This window comes from Panthera pardus, unplaced genomic scaffold, assembly GCF_024362965.1.
Source record: "Panthera pardus isolate Hobbes unplaced genomic scaffold, ASM2436296v1 HiC_scaffold_13, whole genome shotgun sequence".
Classification (NCBI taxonomy): domain Eukaryota; kingdom Metazoa; phylum Chordata; class Mammalia; order Carnivora; family Felidae; genus Panthera; species Panthera pardus.
The window spans coordinates 104,748,401-104,769,400 of NW_026526688.1; the positions used below are offsets into that span (position 1 = coordinate 104,748,401).

General features: G+C 38.7%; 1 protein-coding gene across 2 annotated transcripts in view; it reads right to left on the reverse strand.

Moving 5' to 3' along the window:
- SYNPO2 (synaptopodin 2) overlaps positions 1 to 21,000 on the reverse strand; it is a 171,300-nt gene that overhangs the window by 103,414 nt on the left and 46,886 nt on the right. The gene's annotated exons all lie outside the window — the stretch shown is intronic.

Consider the following 21,000-nt stretch of genomic DNA (forward strand, 5'->3'; position numbering starts at 1 on the left):
CCTAGCCTACTTCCTACTTCTCTTCACCAATTCTCAAGAGCCTTTCAAATGAGAAGCATCCAGTAGGTCCCTGCATGGAAGATCACAGTGAACTTCCCTTGGGAAGGACCCTCTGTGTTTATGGGGATTGGCTTTTCCAAATAAAGACCACAATTTAAAGATCCATTACATGGGTGAAATTTGCCAGGACACCCTTGGGATCTAATACGTGAGTGAGTCCATAAGCTTCTTATCACCTGTCACCTTCCTACATCTATTCTCCATGTACCAAAAAAAAAAAAAAAAAAAAAAAATGTGGGTGGGGGGCGCGGAATTAGAGCTAAGATCACCCAAGCTCTACATTTTATTTTACTCTGAGTTACACTTCCCTCCACCTCTCCCACCAAGCTTCCTTCCTGTGGTGTTCTGAATATGAGTGCTCAGGGGGCATTACTGATTGGCTGGCTGAGTAAGAACTGATTGACCCAGTAAGAAATACGTTTGAGTATGATGAAATAAAAACAATCACTCTTTGAGGCGCCTGGGTGGCTCAGTCAGTTAAGCATCTGACTTCAGCTCAGGTTCATTATCTCACAGCTTGTGGTTTCGAGTCCCTCGTAGGGCTCAGTGCTGACAGCTCAGAGCCTGGAGCCTGCTTCAGATTCTGTGTCTCCCCCTCTCTCTGCCCCTCCCCTGCTCGTGCTCTGTCTCTCTCTCTCAAAAAATAAACATTGAAAAAAAAATTTTAACAAAAACAATTACTCTTGTCATTTCAGTGTGTATCTACTTCTTATTTGGATTCCATCTTAATTTGTGTTAGCCATGTTTAAGACCTTTGAAATCATCTTTGATGTTCTCCCTTACGTTTCTTTAACCATTCAGACCATTCCTACTGATAATTTCTTAGTAATATTTCTAGATTTATGCCTTCCTTTTTATTTAAAACATATCTAATTGAATTCCAGGCCCTCATTTTGAAAAAGACACAAATTTCCAAGTAAGGCCAGGCTTCCCTTTTGTTACCCCTTATATCCGTCTTGTACATGGTTGCCAGACTAATATTCCCCAAATACTTTTTTTTCACTTTCCCATTCTTGCTCTTGACCTCTTTAGCCAACTCTGCTTTATCTATGAAATTAAGCCAAAATTCTTTGCCTGATAGTCACGTCCTTATAACATCTGGATATAAGCAACCTTTCTAAACACATCTCCTATCTCTACTTGAACCTGTTGCTTTGGGCAGACTGTCTTTCTACTGCTCCCCTATAAATAATGCTTTGTGCATTTTGATCTCTAAACAGTGGCTCAACAGTGGCTTTCTCTCCCTTAAAATCCCTTCTGTTCTCTGTTTCTCTCTTCCAAATCTTCCACTGAAGACCCAATTCAATTCTTGCCTTCCTGAAAAGCCTCCCCTGGTTATCTCAGTCCACGGTAAAATATGGGGAAACACACCCTCTCAATCCCAGCCATAACTGCCTCAGGGCCCATGCACCATCTAAGCACACACACACTATGTGGGATGCTTTGTATTATGGAATTGAAGTATTTAACATTTCATATGTAAATATTTAAACTTCCATTACGCTACACCTTCTCTGAGGACAGAAGCAGTTTGGGATGGTGGAAAAGAACATGAAGACTAGAGCCAGACTGTTTGGGTTCAAGTCATCACTTACTACCTGGCTGATCTTAGGCAATGTATTTTCTTACATCTCAGTTTCTGTAGAGGCCATTCTAGGCAACCAACCTGAGCCATAGAAACCTGAGTAGGTAAAAGGGCCCACCTGACTGAATACAAACAGGCCCATCAGGTGACCCACCTCAGAATATCCATTAGCCCTAGCTGACCAATGGGTTACTCACACCCAGGCACAGGTTCCAAAAAAGGAAAATTCTGTCCATTCCCATACTTCCTCACCCACCTCCCCGCCTTAACTACAGCCCCCCACCACTGCCTCCTGGCAGATGGTCTCCCCTCTGCTGTCCTGCCTGCTACTCCCTCACAGTGTATTCAATAAACTTTTCCTTTGTTCTGCCTTGGGTGAATTCTTTTACCGCTCTCACTGCTGGCCTCTACCTGATCCAGTCACACCACAGTTTCCTCATCTGTAAAACTGAGAACAATATTATACTTTCCTCATAGACTTCTTGTGAGGATTAAATGAGTTAATGAATGTAAGGTACTTAAACAGTGCTGGGTGTATAGTAAGTACTTTGTACATGTTACCTATTATTCTTCCTTACATATTTCCCAGTGTATAGATATAGATATATATAGAGATGCATATAGACACATTTATATGCACATATGAATATCGATATACACATATGTCTATATTCATATCTATATATCTATATATAGAAGGACATTTGATCAGTTAAACAGTTAATCTGGGGAGTGTGGAAATTCCATCTATTTTAGGAATATATATATGCTCCCCTCCAGCTCAGTTTTAGGTCTAGGACTGCTGTAGCTGCTCATTCTTCTCTTCCTGACTGCATGCAAGTGTTCTTCTGGGACAGAGAGATGGGCTGCACACTTATTTATTTTCAGTCAAGACTTGCACTAGCAAAGGGACGCCTGGGTGGCTCAGTGGGTTAGACATCTGTCTCTTGGTTTCGACTCAGGTCATGATCTCACAGTCATGATCTCAGGGTCGTGAGATCAAGCTGTGTATCAGGCTCTATGATGAGCACCGAGTGTAAAAGTGCTTGGGATTCTCTCTCTCCCTCTCCGCCCCTCCCCCACTCATGGTTTCTCTCAAAATAAATAAAAATAAACATTAAAAAAATAAGAATTTCATTGGCATTGAAATGCCCATTTTCGTTGAATACACTTTTGCATTTGAGACATACATATTCCTTAGACGGCAATCATGAGTCTATATAAAAGGGTGCTTTTGTATTATAATTTGTGTTCAAATTATATGTTCAGTTTGGAAAAAGGATCTAGGACTCTACCCATGAATAATCTTCCTCAATTTAAAAAAATAAATAAGAGGAAACAACTGGGGAAAAGTCCCCACTGTTGGATAATGAAGACATTTGAGGCACATGTGTAGGCAAAATTCCAGTTTTTAAAATATCTTTTTTTTTGTTTTAAAGATATGTACAGATTACAAGATATGATTACATGAAGATCAATATATTTAAATATTTTTAAAACCTGAAATAAAAGTGTGATTTTATAATACAGCAAGTAAAGCCTGTATGAAAAGAACATATGTAATTGGTAACACTGAGGAGAAGGGAGGTGAAGGATCTGAGGAGAGAGCAGCAGTCACTGTGTAGACAGACAAGGGCTATGTGTCAGGAGGAACAAGGCCCTGGCAGGAATCCTGGCCTTCTGGAAGGTATGAGGGGGATAGGAGGCCAGTGACAGGGGCTCTGCCCTACCTCTTCACACTCTGATCCATTCCTCACCTAGCCCAGAGGGGTCAAGCTTTGTTAGAGGAAAATTACTAGAGAGGACCAAGTATCCCTGGTTCTCAGCGGAGCTCACCAGTACTCAAGCTCATGCTTAGGACGTTCACGTTAGTGATCCTTGGCAGTCGATATTAATTCCTAGGAATCTATAATAAGCATGGCGATTTTGCAAATTATGAAATTATAATAACATATTCTATATAGTACGAAGTGTTGAAAGCCTCATGATGTGTACAATTTCAAGCAATTTTTTCCCTTTTTTTTTTTTTCAAGCAATTTTTAATTTTCAAAAGGAATGGCTACAGTTGGAGAAAGGCTGGGTCCCAAGGAGTGTCTCCTTTTCCTGCCTGAAGTTGATACCTCTACCACTTATTTCTGAGAACACTATGCCTTTAATCACCAATTAATACCTTCAAATAGTCGGTGAATATTTAATGAGCACCTCTCTTGTCCCAAGAGTGATGAAGCCTATGAAGAGAGAAATGCAAGGTATTATAGAATCTTAAAAACAATGGTGTGCCCATTAAAAACTTCAAAATAGAACCAGTGCAAAAAAACTTATTTCATGTTTTTGTAAACTCTCAACACAGTTCAGATAATCAACCAAACATTTTAGCTGAAAATGAATAATGTGTTCAAACTCATATGTGAGGGTTAAAAAAGCATCGTCTTCCTATCCCTTACTATAGTGAAGTTCCAAGGTCACTTCTGTTAGTTATGCTAATGGAACCAAGACCTTTTTTTCTTTTTTTCACATTAGAATCTTCCCAGGGGGAGGCCAAGGACTTATTAAAGGAAAGGAAAGAATGTGGGCATTGCAGGAGTCTGAGTGAGAATTCTGACTTTACTATTTTCAAACCGTGTAGTGTTGGGAAAATTACTCAACTCTCTATGAGTTTCAGTTTTCTCTTTTATAGAATTGGGATAAAAATAATTCTTTCTAGAGTTGGTATACAATTAGAAGTAAAGCTTTATAAAGCATTTGGCACAATGCCTGACAAAGTACTTAATAAATAGTATGTTTTAGTATCATTGCTGGAAAATGCCAAATTCTCAATTTTTGATGACCTGTACATATATTAATGAAGAATGTGCTAAATTGTTCTATCTGGAAAGATGAATTAAATACCTACCATCCAATGTGATCAATTAAAATACCAATAAGAACAACTGAATGGTAAAACTTAATATTCATATTTAGCTTGCTATTACATTATTTCTGGCATTTTAACCAATCTGCAGTCTTACTGGAGTGGAATTCAAGAATCACGTATAAAATCAATGTGTTAATTCAGAATACATAATTACAAGTAACTTGGATTCAGACAGAACATCCTTTTTTCTCAAAACAAAAAAAGAGACCCTTTTCTCATAAATTAAAAAATTTTGTTTCATTGGGGCGCCTACATGGCTCCGTTGGTTAAGCATCCGACTCTTGATTTTGGTTCAGGTTATGGTCTCATGGTTCGTGGGATGGAGCCCTGCATCAGGCTCTGTGCTGACAGCAGGGAGCATGTGTGGGATTCTCTCTTTCTCTCTCTCTCTGCCCCACCTTCACCCTCCCTCTCGAAACAAATAAATAAACATTAAAAAAATCAGTTTTGGATATTTCAGAAGGAAAAAGCTAAAGACAAAAAAGACAGCCATTTCACTGAATTTCAATATCAGGAGAAGGAATAATCCATATATGGTAAATGAAGTCTTAATGAATTTTATCTCTTTCCATTTAGGATGCTTACTTACTAGTGAAGGGGGATTTCCAGTCCCCACTTGTACTTTTTCCATGGCAGGGAGGTGGGGACTTACTGACTCGTTCACCCTTCCTCAATCACTCTTCAAGCAGGGGGATGAGTTGCCTCCCTGATTGTTGTGACTGGGAGGAGGTACTGAGCAAGCTTAGATCAAGCCATCCCCTGCTGGTTCTGCATCCCCCAAGAATCTTACTCAACTGGTCCTTGTGATAAGTTTGAAAGGATGGGCTCTCTCCAGCTTTGCCTGAGATTGGGTGAGGAAATTTAATTCTGGGGTAAAATATTAAAGAAGGTCATTATGGCTACACATTTAGCCACATCCCCAAATTCACCTTAGTTTTTTTTGTTTTTGTTTTTTATTTGAAGTTTATTTATTTATTTTGAGAGAGACAGAGACAGCATGAGTGGGGTAGAAGCAGAGAAAGAGGAAGATAGAGAATCCCACTGCCAGCGGGGAGCCCGATGTGGGGTCAAACTCCTGAAACCGTGAGATCATGACCTGAGCCAAAACCAAAAGTCCAATATTTAACCAGATGAACCACCCAGGGGCCCCAACTTCAGTTTTTTGGGGTTTTTTTATTTTATATTTAAATCTTCATCTGTTTCCTATGTTTTGTTTCTCAGTTGTTTCCAATCTCAAGAATAGATGTAATTTGCATTTTGTGATGAAAAAACCCAAGTCCAGAGAAGTAGCATATGTAGCCCAAGGTTATGCAGCTAGTAAAGAGCTGACTTGGAATTTCAGCCTTGGCCTGCTTTACAACACAATGAGGTTTCTTTTCAGGACACAATGTTGCCTTCCTTCTGTTAAACAGTAAAGATAACTACTACAGCAATAATGAAAGTCCTGGTCCTATTGTGAAGCTATAAATTTTCATTGTTGGGTCCCAACAAACTTGCTGTTTCTTCATGTACTGCTGCTGTCGGTAACAGAAAGTGTCTGCTCTGAACTTCCATCAGTACACACTGTGTCTGCATGAGCCAAGCACACACAGAATAAGACAGGACAGAATTATCCAGGCTGTAATGTCTATCAATTCCTCCCGCCATCTGCTTCCTCCCAACTAGTCTCACTGTTCAGGACAAGTGCTTTTTCTTGAGTTATGTATACAATATAAGGAAGATTTGAACATCTTCATACTTGGTTAAAACTTTCTCCTTGGATAGAAGTAGACCAGAAGACTTAATAGTCCCCTGGTTACATTATTTTCACAACATTCAAGTATCTTCCTCTGTTTCCACAGCCCGGCTAGTTTATGGCTCTGACTTTCTGGGACACACCTTGGTATTACCTATATTTAACTACGTTAACTATATGTTTTTTTATTTTCTGTATTCTTGATGCTCGGACATCTGAGGTTTTACCAACTAGCAGAGACTGCCTTTCCCAGGTTAGCTAATTCCTAGAGATAGTAAACAACTTGCCTTGCCTTTGAGCACACCTTTGATATGCCAACCAATCCTGGGTCCATAACCCCCTTGCACCTCTATCTGGCACTCCTTTGCTCTAATCATCTCAAGGCCAAGTATTAGACAATAGGGACCAGTCCCCTTCCCATACCACCACAGCCCACAGCACTCAGATGATTCCAACTATCCAACCTTACTTAAACTTCTCACCCTGCCTTGCCCATCCTTAGCTGGAAAACCACACTGAAGGCTTTTGCCCATGCTCTCCCCTTTCTCCTTCTGCCTCCTGACCAACCCTGGTTCTTCCCCTGTGGTCCTTCATGGCTTGGCATGTCCCCTCGTCTTGGGAACTGTGAGTAACAAACTACCTTTTTAAAGGTGATTGTCTCCTGATTTGTTGGCTTCACCATACCTGAGTAACAAATCCTTGGGTACCTTTTAAAACAATCTTGTACACTTGCAAATAGCAATATACCACAGGTATTTTAATATATTTGCCTTTCTTGTGGCAAGTTATACTCTGAAAACTATAGTATTACAAATCAATGAAATGATCATTTTCTAGACTTCTTTAGAAAAATAAGACTATTGAGATGAGGATATGGTGGTTTTTTGCTTCTGTGATTTCTTTTAATGGAATGTTATGCTTTCCAAAATTGATTAAATGCATTTATTTGATAGTGGTTTAGAGTGAAAGAAATCTGAAGCCACCTGGTTGCCTCACAGCTTCAAACAGAATTTTTCAATAAGCCTCATGAAGACAGTAATTATTTTCATTATAAAATATTTTGAAAATGGAATGAAGCCAGAATCAAACTAAACTAAATATAAGTTTGATGTATATTCCAAAGGAAAAATACAGGATAATGAGGATTAACTCAATAATGCATTTAAAAGTAGCTAGCTAGGGGTACCTGGGTGGCTCAGTCAATTCTAAGTGTCCGACTCTTGATTTTGGCTCAGGTCATGATCTCATGGTTTGTGGGTTCAAGCCCCATCTTGGGTTTTGCACTGACTGTGTGGAGCCTGCTTAGGATTCTTTCTCTCTCTCTTTCTCTCTCTCTCTCTCTGCCCCTCCTCCACTCATGTTCTCTCTCTCTCTCTTTCTCTCTCTCTCAGAAATACACAGTAAAAAATAAAATAAAAGTAGCTAGCTAGATGACCAACATGTAATAGAATTTTTAATAATTGTTTTTCCTACCAATGTGCCTGTAATAGCACTCAACTCGATTTGTGTTGCATTTTTTTACAGGGGTGTGGCATAAGGGGGGGGAGAGGCACAGAGGGAGAGAATCTTATGCAGGCAGCAGGCTCCATGCTCAGTGCAGAGCCTGATGGGGGGCTTGATCCGAAAACCCTGGAAGCATGACCTGAGGCAAAATCAAGAGTCAGACACTCAATAGGTTGAGCTACCCATGTGCCTCTATGTTGCATTTTAGAAGGAAGAAACATTATGGAAAACTTACAGCAGTCTTTCAGGGTTAAGGCAATATTTCTTAACCTTTTTTCATAATTACTTCGTAAAGAATTTTTTTTTCCTATTTTGCCTCATCCCACGAAATGCTAATACTACAGATATACTATACCCTTGTGTAGGTACTGCAGCACTTTGGAGGCCCACAAACCATGATAATAGCCAAGATATTTTTTGCCCCCCAAGAACTAATTTTCACCCCTGTGAGTGATATCACCCCATTGATAACCAGTGAGTTACCAATCGTTCTTAACCCTGGCTGCACATTAGTACTATCGTGAAGGCTTTTAATTACCAAGCCCCCACTTAGCTATTTTTATGCAATTTGTCTTGAGAGGGGACCCAGGCTTTGTTGTTTTAAAATTCGGGGGGGGGGGGGGGCGGGGGTTGGTGGATAAATAAAGATCCTTCAACTACTAACCAGAGAGGACTATTCTAAGTGCTTACCCAATGCTTTAAGTTGTGCCAAGCTAAGCAAATAACATGATATGGCCTGTTTATAATTTACCTTGATTATAAATTTACATACATCAATTCCTTCACACTGTAATGAAAACTTATATATTTATACAGATTCCCATGTACAGTCAGGAGATGGATGTAGTGGAGAAAATGCTTCTGGAATAAAAAGAGAAAGTGGGCAGTGATCATGATTCCAGGAACATGGCATTTGAAGGAGAAAATCCCCCCTTTTCATTTCGGGGTCAGCACAGGGATGTTACCTGGGCCTAAGAGCACTGGCAGGAGAGCACTCAGTTTGCCGTCTGACCCCAGGAGGGCCTGTTTTGGTAGAACAGTGTTTTCTAAGTGTGGATCTTAGAATTTATTAGAAATTGCAGTTATTGGACCTCACCCCTGGGGCGTGGGGACAGTGATCTGTGGTATTAACAAGCCTACCATGTGATTGCAAAGCACTCTGGGAGTCTGAGAATCACTGTGGTAAAACCTGCCTTTGAGCACTTCATGTCCCAACCACTTCCTTTCTTACCTAAGAAAATTTACCTTTCATTCCTACTGCTAATTTTTATCCTGTACTTGATTAATTTGTTCTTAATTCCTATGAACAAGGATCGTAACAACCTGGATCATATTCGTGCAATCAATTAACTTTAAACACTCCATCTTTAATAAACCACAGTTGGTTATATTAAACCAGACAAAGCTCTAAACCAACCACTTTGTACCTCTCTTTATATAATTTCTGTGGGGGTGGGGGGTGAGGGTAGAGTGGGAATGAGGGTTTTTTTTCTTTTGCTTATAGAGTTAACTAGCCAAAGAAGTTTCCTTTTGGACCATTATAGACATGTAAAATTCTTTATCTTTTGCTGGAAATACCAAATATTAATCAGATCCCCCAAAGCTAGGGTGACATTAAATGAAAAGCAGTTTAGACTATGGTGATAATGGCATCCTGTCTCTTGGTATTATTTAAATCATGCCAATTCCTAACCTACCCTGTCCTCCTAAAATTGTATACATATGTATATATATATGTATATACATACACACAGACAATGCTATGGTAGCACTTCCTACTAAAACTTAAAACATATCCTGCAGGCTAGAATTAAACTGTTCCATTCCCTTAAGTTGCTTTCATTGTTGTTTTAATTATCCATAGAGTTTGAAATTGCCTTTTAACACAGGAATAGATCCTAAAGCAGAAGTGTGATGATTATTTCTTTAGGGCTGTGACTTATTTTTTTATAATGTTTATTTTTCAGGCTGGTGGGAAGGGCAGAGAGAGAGGAGGAGAGAGAATCTAAGCAGGCTTTGCACTGACAGCAAAGAGCCTGAAGGGGGGCCTGAACTCACCAACCATGAAATCATGACCTGAGCCGAAGCAAGACACTTAACCAAATGAGCCACCCAGGCACCCCTGGGAATTATTAATATCATACTGATTCCAACCTTACAGGGACAGAGAGAGCTGAAGACAACAGAGGATGAAGAGCAGAGTGTGAGACAATAAACTCATTTCAGGTGGCTTTAATCAAAGTTAGGAGGACTGGAACTGAAGGCCATCCTCCTCCTCTGCATTTCAAGAGGAAATGTTGCTTTAATAAGGCTCAGGTTGTTGACATGAATATGCTTAGGAAATAATATCATATGGGAATCCAGGCATTAAAACAAAGTGCTGTATCAGATTTGCTATGTAGCTTAAAAGAGAAAGCTGCAACACATTACATGTCTCACTGCCCATAAAAGGTAATATAACTCTGCTTGTGACCTTATTGTTCAAATATACATTGTGCCTGATGTAAACCATTTTCCCCATCTGGCTATAAAAGAGATAATACAAAGATGATAGAGAAGTTTATCACTAGAGACTCTGAAGTTCATAGAATTAAGTCAATCTGCTTAAAGATAAATTAAATGGACTTAAAGCCTAAAAGTCCTAAAATTTTTTTTTTTAAAGTCCTAAATTTTTTTAAAGATTTGAAACACCAGGTTTTAAACAGTAAAAAAAAAATTCATCTTTATAGAACACAGAGATTAAGAAGGGTATTTGATCAAATTTCTAGCTACACGAGAGCAAGACAATCAATTCAGTAAACTATTGGTCAGCTCAAAGTACTTGACCCAAAAGTCCTAACCTAAATGTATTTCTTTTAATCATAATGCTTTTAATAGAAAAATAAAAGCCTTTTATTGAATTTGTTCTTGAAATACTCATAGAATTCTTTCTGCCCTTTATATAAAAGATTTAGAAAAGACAACATACTAAATTATTTTATAATGGATTTACAACATTAGAGTGAAATTATAAGGAGACTAAACACACTTTAGTGTAACTTTCTAGGATTTTACAATCTCCAACAATATTAATGAAGACATAAAATGTATTAGAGCAATTCTAATGAAGTTTGAAGAACATAATAGGAGTAACGAGTTACTACTTTAATTTTATAATTAGAATGCAAGGGAGAGCAAGCAACGGCATTCAGGACTCATACAAGAAGGCAGAGCCTAACCCAGGATCTGAAGGCCAAACTGTAACATCCTCTGATACCTCTTCTCTTCTTCTTTTGGTGGCAATTTTCTAAAACTGGGTCACAGAAAGAACGAGAAAGTCAGTGACCTCTCCTGATCATGTCAGCTGTTTTCAAAAGAGCACTGGAGTTTACCAAATAGCACGTCTTGCTTGAGCCCTCATTTGGCAAGAAAGTGCTGTTTCTGCCTGATGTCTTACCTTTCTTTCTAAACCATCAATGTCAGGTCCTACACGGAAAATAAAACCCATATACACCACAGAAGAACACATGCTTTTAAGTTTATGGCATCTGGAGCTACTTACAGCATTTTATGTAGAGAAGTTTCTGGATGGAAGTTGTTTTGTGTGCCTGTCCTTCCCATTTCTTTTCTTTCAGTCTACCTCTGATTATCTTGGTAGATGACATGATCTCAACCTACCTTTATCTAGAATGCCCTACAGTGAACACATCTTGCCTTTTCCAGGTATTTTCCTATTCGTGTTTTTCAAGAAAGTGTTATTTGGTCAAATAGCTGTTTTCAAACCAGCTGTAAGAGAAAATTTTGAGGGATAAATTGTTGACTATTTTGTTTCCATATATATAGCACCCTAATTTTGAAGTCAGTATATTATAGAACTTTAGAAGATAGCTATATAGGACAATTTTGGGCCTATCAGCTTGCTTTTTATTTTTTGTTTTTTTTAATGTTTACTTTTGAGAGAGAGAGAGAGAGAGAGAGCATGTGCAAGAGGGGCAGGGGCAGAAAGAGGGGGACAGAGGACATGAAGCAGACTCTGTGCTGACAACAGCAAGACTGATGTGGGGCTCAAACTCACAAACCACGAGATCATGACCTGAGCTGAAGTCGGACATTCAATCGACTGAGCCACCCAGGTGCCTCTCATCTTGCTTTTTAAAACCTGTGTAGTAACGACCCTGCAATGTCATGTCTTAGTTTCTAATATCTTTAGCTTAATAGATAAGAATAACACATCTTACTTTCTTGTCCCAAGTAACGTATGTTTCAATGTATCCTGCCTTGCAAGATAAACTAAAGATATTCAAAAAGTCATTGCAGTATCTTGAACTGCTAGAGAGTAGTTCAAATCTGGTTCCAATGTTATTAATTCAAGTCTTTTTTTTTAAGTATGCAGTCTTAGCTTTTAGAATTTCTTTTCTTTCTTCCTTAACTCATCTTGTTTTGGGGACAATTACAAAGAGTTTTAGTCATGGGCGATTTATTTCTATCAATATTCTCCTATAGTAACACAACAGTGATCTTTGGAACCTAGACTGGTATATAGTAAAACATCTTTTATCAGAATTCTCTATGCTCTTTGAATAATTTTAAAATAATTTTAAAATAATTTAAAAAATCCTACTGCAAAGAGCAATGGATAATAAGGAATTAAAGAGACAACCTGACTCTAAAATATAGTCAGAATAGGGGCACCTGGGTGGCTCAGTCAGTTAAGCATCCGACTCTTGGTTTTAGTTCAGCCCATGATCTCATGGTTCATAAGTTCAAGCCACGTGTTGGGCTCTGTGCTGACAGCACAGAATGTGCTTGGGATTCTCTCTTTCCCTCTCTTTCTGCCACCTCCCCTGCTTGCTTACACATGTGTGCTCTCTCTCCCTCTCAAAATAAATAAATAAACTTAAAAAATTTTTTTTAATATAGTCAGGATATACTACTATAGGAACTTGGGTAGGTGAAAATAATAATGGCTCACATTTCTTAAATCCTTACTATGTGTTGGGCACAGCATTATATATTCCTTATCATTAAATAAACAGCAAGTCCAAGGGACAGGTACCATAATTGTGCCTGTTGTTTGTTTTATGAAGAAACTGAGGTTTAGAAAGGCCAGCAACTAATTCAAAGTTATACACCTAAGTGGTAAGGCGGGATACAAACACAGTTCCTCCTGACTTCATGCTTAACCACCACACCATCCTCTCCCCTATCTATATAACCCTAAATTCCCTCTCAATGATGTATACTTTTAGTGTTGACTCAAACTCCACCCATAATTTATTTTTAAGGCATCATAGATAATTGTTAGAACTACATACAAAGCCTTTGAAGGACTAAATAAGCCAATTATTTCCTTGCCCAAGGACATAAGTTGTCAAAATATTTCCTAAACAACAAAAACAAATATAATAAGCATGGTGGGTAAAACTTGCCCAATTGTATTATTATCCTTGTAACTGTTTCTGTCATTGGTTGGTAAAACATGGCCTTAGCCATCACCATCACCATTAAATAGAACTTGACTTCAGTTTGCATCAGCATGAAAGTTAGTGATTAGCCCAACTTACTTTCAGCTAAGGAATGTTGCTGTTTGACTCAAGTTGGTATGTGTCCTTGTTCCTTTATTTACTACCAAGAGTCATTGTTTTGTTTTCACTGCAGATAGTCCAAAAAAGAATGGAGGAGTTAGCTAAGAAGCTGGGAGTGAGTAACTGTCTTGATTTGTCCAGGACTGACGAGTTTCCCAGGAAGCAGGACTTTCAGTTTTAAAATCGGGACAGTCTTAGGAAAACTGCCATGTATCAGTACCAGGAATGGACTTCTAATTTCATTAATTCTTCTGTTACAATACCTATCTCTCCTAGTCCGTTACAATACACTAAACATGCACCTGATTTGACACTGAAAAGCTATCCTAGATCAGACCTACACAGCCAAAGTAAAGCTAACGTCTGAGGGAAAAAATTAAATACTTCCTTGCCTATAGTAGAAATTCTAAATTTGAAGTGTGGTGTCAGCTTCAAAATTAAACTTTAAGGGGCACCTGGCTGGCTCAGTCAGTAGAGCAGGCGACTCTTGACCTCAGGGTTGTACATTTGAGCCCCACGTTAGGCGTAGACATTGCTTAAAAATGTTTTAAAAAAATTAAATTTCAGTATATAAAAAGTGTAATAAGACCTGTGCTAAATATTCTCACTATCAGAAATTTGGTTGTTCACACATATTCATACTTCCAGATATTTGTAGCACTGAAAGCAACATGACAATCAAGTAACGTTTTGCTAACACTCATGCCTCAATATGAACATTTCTCCCCAAACTTCCTCCAGTGATGTTGACTTAGCTCAAGACATTTCTAGAACTTCTTTTAGAATTGACTTTAGAGTCAGATTTATTTAATTTATAGCTCATCCTCAGTTTTTATGAGCATGGCATTAGGAAAGTGGATTATTCTCCTTATTTGCCATATACAGGTCCATATAACTTGATTTTTCCCCTAAATTTAAACTCCTGCATTAGAGGGCAATGTTTGCAACCTCTGATGTTTGTCAAAAGAACATGACACAAGTTCAGAAGACTGTTCCAAGAAGGTGTGACAGCATTGCTCTGATCAGTGGCAGCATGTTGGCCTGAGAAGACAACTCCCAATTTTAAAGAGAGCAATTCTGAAGTTATAAGCTCTCTATGGTTGTTCCCTTCCCCCCACATCATTTATGTTAACTTCAAGTCATACTCTTTAACTGTCAGCTAAAAAGCCTATAGCTTTGGTGTTCATCTTAAGCCCAGCCCTCAATGTTGTCATGCTATATCTCAATCCAGTTAGGTTTCCTTTCAAACTGGAAAGGTATCTATCCCAACACTGAACCCCTTGCTTGTAGCTTGTGATGTCTCCTTCTCTATAAACTACTCTTCCCTTCAGGGCTGCTATATTTACCTCTAAGATATCAGCTAGTTACTTGTAATCGCTTCATGGGAGAGTCAGGGGACAAGGTTGGTTGTGTGAAGTCTCTTCAGGTAAACTTGTCAAACACATTATCCTCTAAAAGAAGGCTTTTCAACAACAGTATTACTGACATTTTAGATTGGATAAGCATCTGTCATGAGGGGCTGTCCTGCTTATTGTAGCATGTTTAGCAGGATCCCTAGCATCTATCTACTAGATGCCAGTTGTGACAACCAAAAACATCTCCAGACATTGTCAAATATCCCCACAGGGCAAAATATCTCCTAGTAACCACCAGCTAACACAGGAAACATAAAGATGTATTGCTGTCTTTAGAGAATTTTACGTAATGTACACTACGCTGAGCTAGACTAAATTTTACTTAGTTTGGAGGAAAAAGACCCTCACGTTTAAACCAAATGAAAATATACTCAATTAATTCAAATTTACTCAATTAACTGATATAACCAAATCTATGTTCAGAAAAAGTAGTGTTTTCCTGGTTAAACACTAACCACATGTGCCAGGCAGAAAGATGTCCACTCATTTTTTCATTCCACTAAAATTTACTGAGCATCTATCATGTGAGAAATACCACATTGGGCCCTGGGCTTACAGTGGTGAACAAGACAGACAGGACCCCTGCTCTCAAGAAACCTACAAGGAGCAAGCTTGGGAGATGTAAACAATACGGTGAAATATGAACTGTACTGCAACGGGCAATAGAGAAGTGTATTAACTATGTTTTTATTTTCTATATTTCATAATGTTTTGACATCTGGAAGGGGTGAGGATTACTGGCTGGAGAGAGACTGTCCCTCCTAGTGGTGGCTAATTCCTAACAGGATAAACAGCGAACCTAAGAGCACTCCTTTCATATACAAACTGACCAATCCTAAGTCCTTACCCTCAACCACCTCCTTTAACCCTCACCCTCCAAACCAAGATTTCTCCTGCCCTAAATCAACATGAGTCCAGGTATCAGACAACTAGGACAACTCCTATGCCCAAAGCCCACAAGAATTATCCAAACTAACCAGTTCTAAGCTGTTTGGCCTGCTTTGCCTTTCCCACGGAAAACACAAAAAGGGCTGTGACCTATGCCTTCTCCTCATTCTTTTTTCTTCCTGACTGACACTGGTGCTTCCCCATGTGGCTGTGCATGGCATGGTATGCCCCTTCCTCTCTGGAAATGTAAGGAATAAAAATCTTTCAATGGCATTAGCCTCTCTATGGTGCCACTTAGTTACTTCTAAAAATTAAAACCCCACAGGTACAATCATTGAGACAGCACATAGAAAGAATACTTTACTCTAGTAAAAGAGACCAGAAAAGCTTCCCTGAGGAAGGATTACACTTAGGTGAATACATGGGGATACATTTCACACAGGGAGAAAAGAATATATAAATGGCCAGGTGTGACAAGTAGAGGTAGGAGAATGGAAGGGCAGAGCCATCCAGAGGTTCATCTTGAAGGCAACTGGAAATCAGTAAATGTTTAAATTAGGTGAGTAACAGGATTTGATCTGTTTTATTAGGAAGATCCTTTTGGCTGCATTGTGGAAGACAGCTCTTAGTGGGAAAGAACTAGACAGAGACTGGTTAGTAGGTTTTTAAAGCAATATAGGAATATACTGTGTCCTGAATGAAACTGGTGACTGGGAATGAACAGAAGTAGATGAAGATGAAGAACTGAACAGAACTGATGAAAGAAGGAGCAAGGAAGAAGCCAAGATTTCTGGTTTAAGAAACTGGTTAGATGTGTCTAGTGGTGCCTCTTACTGAGGTAAAGAACTCGGGAGGAGAATCAGATCTGGAGGGAGGTTGAACTTGAAATGTCTGTCAGACATGAAAGTAGATGTCCAGCATTCATTTAGATATAAAGGTCTGGAGCGAGAAGAGAGATGATGCTCTAGAGACAAAACATTTAAAAATCACGTCTAAATGATTGAAAAGTCATCTCCAAGAAATAGAAATGACAGCCAGGAATGACTTTGGAAGAGTAAGCTGAATGACACGAGAAGTGTTCAGTCAGAAGCCAAGAAAACATCCACATTAATCAATAGGAAAAGAGGAGCTCTCTGGGGAGGCTGAATTGGAGTGATGGGGAGGCAGGAGGCAAACTTTTATTTGGAATTCTTACTTTTCCATCTCCTTCCAGCCTGACGCCATCATCACTACCTTATTCATCTGAAAAACTATTCTGTCAGGATTTTTTGTTGAAAACTCACGTCCAAGCATTGCCTCTTTTGTGGTGCTTTCTTTAACACCAGGTAGGCAAAGGGGTCTCTTCTCAGTTACAGTATGGGTCTTGGCATATGCGTGCCCCCCCCGCCCAGGGCAGAGACCATTCTCATCATCGTACCCCCAGTCCAACAATGAGCACATAGTAGGCATTCAATTTATATTTGTTGAATAAAAGAAGAAAAGTAAGTTCTCATGCTTGATGCCTAGGATAGTCCTTATGTAATCACTTGAAGCCAATTTACTCTTTTTTAAAAGTTTATTTATTTTGAGAGAGAAAGCACAAGTGGGGGGAGGGTCAGAGAGAGAGAGAGAGAGAGTGAGAATCCCAAGCAGGTTCCACAGCGTCAGCATGGAACCTGACGCAAGGCACAAACCCACAAGTGGCAAGATAATGACCTGAGCCGAAATGGGACATTTAACCACTGAGCCACCCAAGTGCCCCACTCTTATTTTGGAAATAATTGTAAGAAATTTTCTAACCCACAGGTGATTAAAAACAGAGGGGAGATGGAACTAGAGGCACACGTACTCACACACACTGACAGAGCACTTAAAAGTGACAAGACAGCTTAAAAGTGAAAGAAAAAAACCTTAAAAGCTTTGTATGTAGCAGTCTAGTGTCCTCCAGTGTAAGTGCCAATGTGTTCACAAATTTTAACACACTGCAGTTCAGAAAGTGATGTTCGTGGGGTGCCTGGCTGGCTCAGTCGGTTAAGCGTCCAGCTTCCACTCTGGTCATGATCTCACGGCTCCTGAGTTCAAGCCCCGCATCAGGGTCTGTGCTGACAGCTCAGAGCCTGGACCCTGCTTTGGATTCTGTGTCTCCCTCTCTCTCTGCCTCTCCCCTGCTCACACTCTGTCTCTATCTCTCAAAAATAAATCAATGTTGAAAAAAATTAAAAAAAAAAAAAAGAAAATGATGTTCTTGTGAGAACATCGAGTCTTCAAGTCTCGAAATTATGACAGGTAAAACTCTAAGTAAGTCAAGAGAGTGTGCATTTTGGACAGACTTATAGTACAATGGCAATTATTTTTAGTGTTTAGCATTTAAAGCAAAGGCTATATAAATGTGAGAAAGATTCACAATATAAAGTGATCACGCCTCGTAGCTGAGCCTCCAGCTATCTAGAATATGCACATTATGTGGAACAGCTCATTCTGTAACAACAGGAATGCCACACAAACACGTCGCTGCCATATGTGGACATGCCTTACTCAGAATTACAGAATGGAATCTCTTGCCTTTCTCATTTATAAACTCATGAAGACAGTGTTTATTACAAAAGCGTATTAAGCATAACACAACATTTCCAAGTGGCTGCCCCCATTGTTATAGGCGTCTTCTGTGTCAGGAGGTACAAGAATTTAAGATTTCGGCAATGTGAGTTCCCTCCCTGTCCTTCATGGAAGAACACAGACGTGTATTCTGTTGCCTTTTGCAGAGAGTTAGCTTCTCTGCCACCAACTCAGGACTGTGTTCTTGGACATGAAAATAAAATTCACTCAAGAAATATTCCTAAATAGGGCACAATGGTTAAACTGGCAATGCTATAAATATTACAGGACCAGAGTGTATTTTTGTCTTTATTTCTCTATGCCAGACACTGTTAAACCAACTGTTAATACACAAACTTTTTTGTTGTTGTTGTTGTCAAGGAGAGTATGCACCTTCTTTAGGGCTATTTTAAATTCTGTGCCCCATTTCATATAAATATTTACCCAAAGGAAGGTGTCTGACAGTGAAAATCTATACACTGTCATAACCCTTTTACACAGAGCAGTATTTTTACTGTATAGATCTTACCAAAGGTATTAAAAGCTCCCCTATGAAAATCCCATTATGAAGAGAGAGAAAGAACAAAGGAAAATTATCATTATTCAACAGTTGAAGTTTATAAAAACAAGATGTCTTTGTCAAGAGGTTCAACCAGTTTGCCCTGTGTTTGAAATCTGCTAAACTAAAAAAATCTCAGCATAAAAATAAAAAGTAACAATGGATTATTTTTCAAAGCATCTGAAAATAATATATATATATTAATTTTATATTATATATATAAGTTTATATATATATATATATATACACACATAATCTTCACACTAAAAAAAGCTCAACATATTTTAAGACAACCTCTGAAACAGAGGTTAAATTATGTATTAGCATTGCTAAGTTGAAATATTTGACAAGTAAAAAAAAACAGAACAGTGAGGCTATCAGTTAAAAACACTTTTCTTGGTGCTATTCTAACTTGTATAAAAACAGCTTTTCTAGAGACTTTTTAGAATTATTCAAGGAACTGAAATAATTTCCTAGTGGCTTTTGCCTACAATAACTAAATATATCCTAAAAGCAATAATATAGTAATAACCAATATAGATTGACACTTATTACATGAGAAGCACTCCATATAGCACTTTACATGGAATTTGAAATTTGATCCTTACAAAAATCCTATAAAAATATTATTATATTCTCTATCATTCAGGCAAAAAAAACTGAGGCTGAGCATTCAAGGTATAGCTGCCAAGTGAGGGCACAGGGATTCAAACTCATGTAGCCCAAAAATACCCTCGAGATCCAGTAGTGAGCCAACCCACTCCTCCTGCAATTTGTGGTCTATCAACTGAGGTGGATTTCAAACAGTCCAACAGTACACACATAGGTGCTTGAAAGAAAGGTAGAGGATACTGTTAGAGAATAAAACATAGGATCTGAAAATGGGCTGTCAGGGAAGAATGGAGAGCTAAGGACCCTCAGGGTGAGAGCTAATGATCAGTAGAAGGTAACCAGGCAAAGAAATGGAGAGTATGCCAAGCAGCAAAGAGGGCATATGCAAAGGCCCTGAAGCAGAAGAGTTTATTTCAGTAGTGGAACTAAAAGAAAATGAGTATTCCTGGAATATACTGAACAACCGAAGAGAATGGAGAAAAATGGGCTTGGACAAGTAGACAGAGTCTCACAGACCTGTGAGGGATTTTGTATCATCCTAGGTCCAATAAAAAGCAATTGAAGACTGTTTTTATGAGTAAAGAGGGGCACGATCCTATTTGCATTTTAAATTTCTCTGGCTGCTATTGGACCATGGACTGGAGGATGGGAAGAGACCAGTTTGGAGGTCATTGCAGGAGTCTCAAATGGCTGGGATGATGCGTGGACTAGCAGTGGTAGTGAAGTTGGAAGAGAGAAAATGTGCCTGCGGCATACCGTGCAAGTAGGTTAAAGGGCCTGGTGGTGGACTGGATGAAGACGGAGGCATTACATACCTCATCAGAGGCTTTCCTTAAATCAGTGCTCAACTCCTTCCCACTTCTGTGTCTGATGGGCAACAGTCCTTTTCAGAGTTAATATCAGTGTAAATATGTCATGATACTCGAGTGTTTCAAGTTGTATATCCTGGGATGTTGTCACTCTGCTGGAGAACATGTACATTTAGAAGAGAACTGAGAATTCTCTCATGACAAATAGAATCTGACCAAGCATCTTGATGTAATACTTTCACTTTTATAAGACAAAATAAAAAGAATTATCTTTAAAAACAAAATAGTATATATATTATATTATAGATATTATTAACCACTTACTTATTAAAATACGAACAATTCATAATGTTTTACAAATTAAATAGCATGACTCCAACACAAAAAATCAGTAATTAAACCCAATATTAATGGTTAGAGTTTTGAGAACTCATGTTCCAAAACATATTTTCTGCACACGTTCTAGCTGCAGATCATTTATTTTAGGTAATCAGTTTTGGAACCGGCTTCTTCTATAGACTGCTGTTAAAGTTATTCTTCACAAGGTGTAGCCTTATTTTCCTCAATATCTTTCTGCTCACACATATGGGCAAAAAAACACTTTTTAATGGCCACACTGGAAGTCTTTATGTCAGTATATGGAACTGCGTGTCTGAGTTTGGAGTTGATTAGCCAGAATTCATACAAAGAAGAGAGGCCAAAAAAGTGAGGGTGTTTTAAATCTTTCAACAACAATAACAGATGAGAGAATGGGGCATGTTGAGCTTGGAGAAGAAAGACTA